General features: G+C 43.5%; 1 pseudogene; it reads left to right on the forward strand.

Moving 5' to 3' along the window:
- The first annotated feature begins 759 nt into the window (after window positions 1-759).
- LOC118928874 (U6 spliceosomal RNA) lies at window positions 760-857 on the forward strand (annotated as a pseudogene).
- The last annotated feature ends 8,280 nt before the right edge of the window (window positions 858-9,137 follow it).

Here is a 9,137-nt window from a genome sequence, read left to right on the forward strand (position 1 = left end):
CCAAGGGCCTCTTCTTTAATCTACAGTTTAGTATGAAAACATTCAAATATACAGAGAAGTAAAAATAATAGGACCAAGAACACCTATGTATCTCCCACCGAGAGTCCCCAGTTGTTAGTAATTTGCCACGTTTTCCCTGTCTACATATTGTTTGTGCCATTTTAAAGTAAAGACCCTTATGACATTTTACCACTGCATAGTTCAGTGTGCACCTTGAAAATAGAAATTGCTCCACTGAAAGATAATACGACTGTCACCATAACCAAAAATAAATATTAACCCCTTACTGTTGCCTCCACTCAGTCCATATTCCAGTTCCCCAGTTTGCCCTCGACATGTCTATTGTGGTGGTTTTGTTCAGAGCCGAATCCAATCAAGAATGACACATCACATTTTTGCCTCTTTTAATCTGAAAAGCTATGTGCTGTCGAAGAGTTGACCTGTGAAGGAGACCAAGATAATGTTTTTATAGAGTGCCAGAGTCCTCCTTAAATACTACTCCTGTTCATGTTGTTAATTTCAAATACTTCAAGTAAGGGCCAGTTACTGAATAAAAGATTTTTTTCAGTCAAATTCATATGTAACTACTCATGAGGGCTTCTGATAAGCACAAGATAACACTCTTACCATATTGGGCTGATAAAATCACAGGAAGAAACCCAGAATTGTGATTATTTTATAACGGTGTGACTCTGGCCAAGTTACTCTATAAGTCTCAGTTTCCTGTGCTTTGTTAATGAGGATAAATGCATCTGTCCTGGTAACAGCAGCCACAGGCTAAAATTGGAAGGATAGAGAGATTGGCATGGCCCCTGCACAAGCCTGACGTGCAGATCCTTGAAGTGTTCTGTGTTTTTCAAGCTAAGCTCATATGTGTATTTATTAGATATTATGAAATGTTCCTTTGTAAGAGTTTTCTAATTTATATTATCACAGATATGTATGAAAAGTGCCTGTTTCCCCTCAGCCTTAACGATAATTGTGATGATTTTTAGTTTTTAACTAGCTTTAGAGATGATAAACTATATCAGGGTATGATTGAAATTTGTATTTCTTTAATTTTAAGAGTCTCAGAACACGTTTTCCTATGTTTAAGGGCCATTCACTACATATATATATATATATATATATATATGTAGTGAATGTTCTGTTCAGCTTTTAAACCTAATATTTAATTATCCAAATGTCAAACAAAAAAAATTCTCATGAAGACTGATACCATAGCACCTAAGATTTCCACCTAGAACCTATGGCCACAGGAGTAAACACATGTTTCCATTTAACATTTGTAAATCTGACTCGAACATTTCCCAAACCCACAGTGTATGCTGGCAAAGAGGGCAGTCAGAGGAACATATATTGTGTTCCCTACCACAAGCTCAACATTGTTAGCAAGTTCACATTTCATCTTTCCAATAACCCTACAAAATAGGTAGGATTATTATCCCCAAACATGAATGAGGAAATCAGATCTCACAAAGGCTGTACTTAATGTGCACAGGTTCACACCAAGCTGGGAGTTGACATCGGGTCTTCCTGAGTGCAGAGCTGAGGCCCCTTTCTCCACCCTCCATGGCCTCTGATTGTGAACAGTGCCCATTTCGTGTTCAACACTATACCTGTGATTTCCTATCCATTGATCACCTCAAAATCGTTAGAGTGAAGTTCAAACTGGCAGCTTCCTCTGTGGTGTCCTCTGCCTTCTAAGAGAGAAAACTAGCTGCAAACCAGGAAAAGCCAAGACTCATCTTGCCAGGTTCTCCCAGGCAGACCTGTTCTCTCAACCTGTCCACATTCAGGGCTATCGGGATGTGTCATGTCTTTGGAAAGGGAAGGTGGGGAGGAGCTGGAAGCAGCCAGGTCCTGGCATGAAACTTCCCACCAGGAGAGACAAGGCTGGGGAGGTGGACAGTAGCGGGCAGGAAGGCAGACTAGACCCAAGAGCACAGCAAAGGCAATGAGCCTGCCTTACACCAGCCAGCCTGGGCGTTCCGGTCCGCAACTGGAGCCCTGGCATGGCAGAGGAGTGAAGCAGTGGGGGGGCAGGTGGAGGTGCATGTGTGGAGGGGGGAGGAGGTCCTTGGAAATGGCAAGGGCAGAAGTTTGCCACCTTAGAAGTCTGGTTATCTGTGGTAAAGCCTGGTCACTGTGACGGCTCATGGGGCTGCCTGCAGAAGGGAGTCTGGCCCGAGTGAAACTGGGAAGCCCAGGGGAGCTCAGAGGGTCCGCACCACGGTCTGTGGGGGTGGCGGCTGCAGTCAGAAGTTACATTCAGTATTGAAATATTCTGCATATATGCAGGTATCTTTATGACAAAATATGCTTATTGTGTTCCTAATAGAATATAATGAAAAAGCTGAACAGTTTTAGCTGGCGAGGATGTACAGAAACTGGACTCTGGGTAAAAACTATTCATTGTCTTTTGCACATTAGAGATTTTCAAGGGGGTTGAGACATTTTTATCTCAAGTAAAAGAGGGCATAATTTTTTTAATTTTGGTATCATTAATATAGAATCACATGAGCAACATTGTGGTTACTAGATTCCCCCCATTATCTATTCCCCCCACATGCCCCATTACAGTCATTGTCCATTAGCATAGTAAGATGCTACAGAGTCACTACTTATCTTCTCTGTGCTATACTGCCTTCCCTGTGCCCACTCCCTACATTATGTGTGCTAATCATAATGCCCCTTATTCCCTTTATCCCTCCCTTCCCACCCACACTCCCCAGTCCCTTTCCCTTTGGTAACTGTTAGTCTATTCTTGGGTTCTGTGAGTCTGTTGCTGTTTTGTTCCTTCAGTTTTTGCTTTGTTCTTATACTCCACAGATGAGTGAAATCATTTGGTATTTGTCTTTCTCCACCTGGCTTATTTCACTGAGCATAATACCCTCTAGCTCCATCCATGTTGTCGCAAATGGTAGGATTTGTTTTCTTCTTATGGCTGAATAATATTCCATTGTGTATATGTACCACATCTTCTTTATCCATTCATCTACTGATGGACACTTAGGTTGCTTCCATTTCTTGTCTATTGTAAGTAGTGCTGCAATAAACATAGGGGTGCATATGTCTTTTTGAAACTGGGATCCTGCATTCTTAGGGTAAATTCCTAGAAGTGGAATTCCCAGGTCAAATGCCGTTTCTATTTCTAGTTTTTTGAGGAACCTCCATACTGCTTTCCCCAATGGTTGAACTAATTTACATTCCCACCAGCAGTGTAGGAGGGTTCCCCTTTTTCCACATCCTCGCCAACATTTGTTGTTGTTTGTCTTTTGAATGTTGGCCACCCTACCTGGTGTGAGGTGGTATCTCATTGTGGTTTTAATTTGCATTTCAAAAGAGGGCATAATTTAAGAAGCATTTTTATCTTATATAAAAGACAGCTTAATTTAAGAAACTTTGGGAGAGCAAAAGAGAGATAGGAGTCCAGTTCTGGACTCAGGCCTCTGTGCCCCCAAGGCCATCAATTAGCTTAGGGCTTCTCTCCATTTGGTTTACTTTAATTCAACAAACATTCACTGAAAACATACATGTTGGATGCTGTGAATACAAACACTTTCTCTCCTTGAGAAGTTTGTGATCTACCTGGGCATAGAAGGAGGCTGACAGACAATCACAATAAAGTGTTAGAAATGCTATGATAGAAGTATGCACAGGGTGGGAGGAGGGGGTTCTAGCCCATGCTGGGGGCGGCAGAGGACAGAGAGGGCCCTAGAAGAGTTTCCCAAGGTGACTTTAGAGAGCACTTGGTACTGGATCTAGTGCAAAGGGGCGGCCTCTGAGGGGCAGACACACTGTAATGGTTACACGCTTGGGCTCTGTGTTCATGCCTGCTGAGCCCCTCATCAACTCCATCCAGACGGCACTACAACCATAATGATCACTATGAGGATTTCATGGAGTAATGTACAGCCTCCTTAGCACATAAATATGAATTATTAATTAATTTGAAATGCAACAGAACCTGAGGGAGCTGAAATTGTGTTTGTAGGTCTTTTACTTAGGGTTCTTTCTGTACGTAGATGTTCTCTTCCAAGCCGGTCTAGTTTTTTATTTCTTCATGTGTAGAATATTATACAAGAATCAACAGGGGCGGTTTATTAAGGAGTTGACAAATCAGTTAGAAATGTGGCCGTGTTGGTTTTAAAAGGAGTTAATGTGCTAACACAGGGTATCTCGGGCCAGCCCAACATTTGCTCATTCATTCATTTATTCATTCAGTATTTGAGTTCCTACTATGCACCAGGCACTATGCTTTATGGAAGCCTTACAAAGATGTTCATTGCACAATACTTTGCTGTAGGAACTCACAGTGTAATGAGAGACAACTGTGGAAACAAAGCATTTACAACACCATATGGTAAACGTGATCATAAAGGCATGCCTCAAATGCTGGTGTGACATTCTCTGGCTGTGCCATACTTACTCTATAGGCTAGAGAACAGCATGATCAGAACTGGGTCTCAGAAGGAATTAAGAGCTAGTGGAAGGAGGAAAGATCAGCTGGAAGGAGACTGGTTAGAGGCTTTTACAATGTCTTGGACAAGGTTGATAAACCTTGAAAATTTCTAGTCAATTATATGGTCTGGCCTATGCAGAGACTGGGGCCATCAGTCTAAAGTTGGTATTTGAAGCTATGGGTATCAGTGAGATAATCCACGGAAATGGTGTTATGGTGTAGGGAGAAAAGAGAGGGATCTAAGAAGGCAGGCCTGGAGAATGTTAACAAATAAAGGACGAGAAGGAGAAGGCAGCAAGTTAAATGAAGACGTCTGGAGACTACATCTCAGAAACCACGGGCAGAAAGAGTTTTAGGAAAGGAGATTATCTGTGGCACCAAATGCACAGGGAAGTCAAACTCAAAGTTCCCAGATTCCATGATTACAGGTGAGGGGTAACCTTTCTCAGAGTGTTGGGGGTTCAAAGTGGATTGCTGTGAGTTGAAGAAAGAAGTCTGGAGGTAAGGAGGAGGGGCAAGGATGAGGAGAAGGAAGATCTAATGTGGGAGAGAGGGGGGCCTGTGTGGGGCCAAGTCTGTGGGCTCCTCGCACTTGGGTGTTTCTGTCTATGAGTTGCTTTTAAGATAAGAAATTTTGTGAGATATTCTTTAATAGGTTAGGAATCTCACTGGTAGCCTTTAAAAATGCATCCCTTAGTGTTACCCGAAGCCTCCTTGTTTGCCCACGTTGGCCTTCCCCTTGCTCTCCACACACCCTCACCAGGAGTTCAGGGGCTGAGGAGAGGAGGGGAGGTCAGTTCAGGGTACCCCCTCCAGGGTCCTGCCCTCTGTGCCAACCCTCCTCACATGTCGGCTCCCTTTCTGATCCCCTTGGAGTCACATCTTGGCGCCCACTTCTGGATCCATGAACTGCAGGCTGCTTGCTTTGGACTTGGTAACTGGACTGTCTCTGCACTGCAAACTCAAGCCTGAGTGCCTAGACCACCAGCAGCAGCTCTGGGAGTGACCTGTCGCCTGTTCATTCATTGCACATATATTTGTTAAGACCCTAGTGTGACTCAGATACTGTTCTGGGCACTGGAGGACACTGATGAAGAAGGAAGACAAAGTTCCTGCCCTTGGTGGAATTTACATTTAGTGGGAGATAAAAAATAAATAAAAGATGGGCAAGGGCCCCTGGGCAGCCTCCCCTGCAAGGGAAGAATTTGGACCCGCACACACTGAATGGTAGTCACTCTGTAAACCCCTGGAAACTCTCTCCCTCAGCTTTGGCCTTTGATGTGCTGCTCTAAGGCACAAGGTTGCATGTGTGCCATGTCTCTTCCCCAGGCGCTCAGACTCCAAGTAGCCTTGCAGCCAATAATAGTGGTATGGTTATCAGTCAAGCAGATTCCTAATCTTTTCTGACTGACTGTAGATTATGAACTAGTCTTTTCATTTGTTCCCATGTCCCTTTCCAGTGGCTCTCTCCCCCGCCATGGGACCTTCACTCCACATGCCCATCTTACATTCCTTTCCCAAAGTGCCAGGCTTTCTAATGAATCACTATGTGTGTTACCCAGCCTAAGAGGCCATTGATTAAAAGATGTGCTGTTATTTTATATACCAATAAAGAAAAAATGCCCAACATGCAGAATCTAGTGGGAGACCCCTACTTAAGCTGAGATGCCAAAGGGCTGCACCTTAAATATAGAGGTAGACAAGAAATAAACTCACCAGAGAGAGACAGCAAAAACTCTTGCACATCTCAATCTTGGTGCTGGTGGAGAAAAGGTTAAAAACATCGCATCTGAGAAATTAGATTACAAGCTGGCACTCACACATGTGGTCTAAGTCCACACCACTTGTGTGGCCTAAATATTCTCAGTCTAAGAATTTAATGTGAAGTGGTGTCAGGGTGACCGGCAGAGGCAAGAGCAAATTTTCAGAACCAAGATCCACGTGCCCATGTTATGGCCCACCTACTCCTCCAGAACTCAAAATCAGGACATTCCTGATATGACCAAAGGACACCACCATCTACTGGCTTATGCTGTGCAGGGACCCGGACTGCAGCCTTTCCTGCAAGCTTCAATTACATAGACAACATTTTGTCCATTGTGGCAACTCTAAAGTCACAGATGGAGAAATCAAGGTACATACAGCACATTACCCATGGCACTGGGATGCTCACTTAGTGCCTCCAAGAACCATTTCTTTTTTCCTGAAATAGCAGAATTTGTCTGTGTCCAGCAGCTTATGCTCTCCCTGAAGTAAGGGAAGGCTGGATGGTAGCTTTTATCAAGTCTCGTGTCAGCATCTACAGACATGATGATAAGCTGCTGGAGCCAAGAGTCATGATTATTGACAGAACCTCCCTAAAGACTAATCCTGGGCTCCACAACTAGAAATTACACGTGTTGGCAGAGATTTGAGAGGAGCCATAAAAACCACTGTAAAACAGGAACCAGGTGAAAAGGGTAAAATTCTATGTTTTTCTACTAGAAGGAACTCCAGAGACCATCTGATTCCTTAGGCCATCTGGTAGGCTGCCAACATAGCAGATTATTGCCTGGCTCATCCTTTTGTATGCAGGTCCCTGTTTAAATGCCACCTCCTCAGAGAAGACCCCTGCGATTAGCTCCCCTATAGTAGCCTGCCTACAGCTCAGGGTGCTTAATCCTTTGCTCTGCTGCTTTTTGTCATAGCAGTTATCATAACCTGATACCATCTGACATGATGAGTTAATTATGAACTTGCTTTTTTCCCATCTTCTCTCACTAGAATAGAGGAACCTTATTCAACTTCATAAACCCAGAGCCAGAGCAGTTCCCAAAATAGAAATTCAAAAATATTTATTGAATGACCGAACAGTGAATAAATCAATGAAGAAAATAAGGACAATACCTATAATTATTTCAACTTTAAATGCAAGTCCATATTAGGTTTAGACTAGGCTTTAAGTGACTTGTCTTCTCTGAGGAGCTAGCTATATTGATTCTTTATCACAACTTAGCATAGTGCCTGCCATCTACAAAGGCTCTCGGTAAATGTTTACTGGGTGAAAGGATATATGTCATATACCCCTTAATGATGAACTGCTTTAATTCTCTGAAAAAGTGGTGAGGCTTATCATCAGAGAACAATAATACATGTGACATTAACTAAAATTAAAAAGTTGGGAAATACAAATAGATTTTAGATGATATGAGAAATTGAAAGATATGAAAGAATTAAAGATTTAAAATAACATTTTAAAAATGAAAAGTGCAATATTATCAAGACTGGGAGTGGATTACAGGAGGACTTTTAAGGAAGAAAGAGAGATTCAAAATGCCATGACTGTCCATGCTCCTCTCAGCTCCTTTGTCAAATAACCAAGAGAGGTTATAAAACTTCTTCCAGGAGGGTTTTAAAAATAAGAGTACTTTCTCTTTGGCTGAAGGGCCTGTGGATCTGCCCCCAAAAGGAGGCATCAACCAAATGGCCTTGCCAGCATCTTCCAGCCTTATGGTAATCCGAATCTGGACACTGAAAACTACTCATTCATCAGTGAGCAGATATTTACAAAGTGCCTGCTAAGTACCAGGGACTAATCAGGATCCTTCTGGTTGCAAGTAGCAGAAATTCAATTCACAGCTTAAGAAAAAAATGGGAACGCACTTGAAGGATCCTGGGTTTATTCCCAGAGCAAACATGGCAGGGATGCAGAGGACCCCAGGTAGCATTGGAGTCAGGGACCTAATTTGATGTGGATTCTTTCTCCATCTTTTTCCTTCTTCCTGGGTGCTGACTACTTCCTTCTCCTGTTACAGAATGTCTATTTCCATTTAGTGGAAAACCTGACTACAGGCATCGTCTAACCTTCACACCTTGTAGCTTTTGGGCACTATGGTTCCAAGTCCTGAAATCCAGGACAAGACACCTGGCCCAGCTTGGAAAGGGACCTTTGTCATGAAGCCATCAATTGTGGCCACTGGGGTGGGATGGCATAAAAACTCCATGAAGATGGTGTGGTGGGGAGGAGACCCTACAGGATATGGGGGTGCTGAGCAGGTGACCCCACATGCACTCATTTTGGCCTGGCACAGTGTTATGTGCTGGTGAGATGATGGTGAGATGATGATGATCAAACCATTATTCCTGCAGAATTGAGGTGTTGCCAATGGCTACCCTACCCCGGATGCCATCAGTGGTGCCCTCAGGAAGCCTGAAGGAGAAGCTGAGCTCAGGGGAGCTAAAACTGTCCTCTCTCTTTGCCTAGGCTGCCCCACTTCCTTTGTAAGAACACAACCTGCCTCTCCAGTTCATAGGGTTAGCCCGTCACTTGGAGGTGCAGGTAAAAGTGACGGTTGAGGGACTGGTTTGTCAGCTCTTGGGAGTCTGGAAAAGAGGTCAGTATGCTACGACTGGGGAGGACCAGGATGAAGCAGGAAACAAGCAGAGAAGATGGAGAGAAGGGGAGAGAGAAAACAGAACAGTGCTGTTAATGGAATTAATGTAAAAATTAAACCTCACTTCCTCAAAGCTTTCTCTGTCTTCCTCCATTCAAGAATGAGAAAGATAGGCTCTCCTGAAAAATCCTGAGAGGGTAGGGCTTTTTGATCTGGGACTGTGTGATTGCAGACTGTCCCTTTCGCTTTGCTGCTGTGTCTGGTCAGCATTCCCTGCAGAACAGCGCCTGGCTGGAAGG

This window comes from Manis pentadactyla, chromosome 9 (assembly GCF_030020395.1).
Source record: "Manis pentadactyla isolate mManPen7 chromosome 9, mManPen7.hap1, whole genome shotgun sequence".
Classification (NCBI taxonomy): domain Eukaryota; kingdom Metazoa; phylum Chordata; class Mammalia; order Pholidota; family Manidae; genus Manis; species Manis pentadactyla.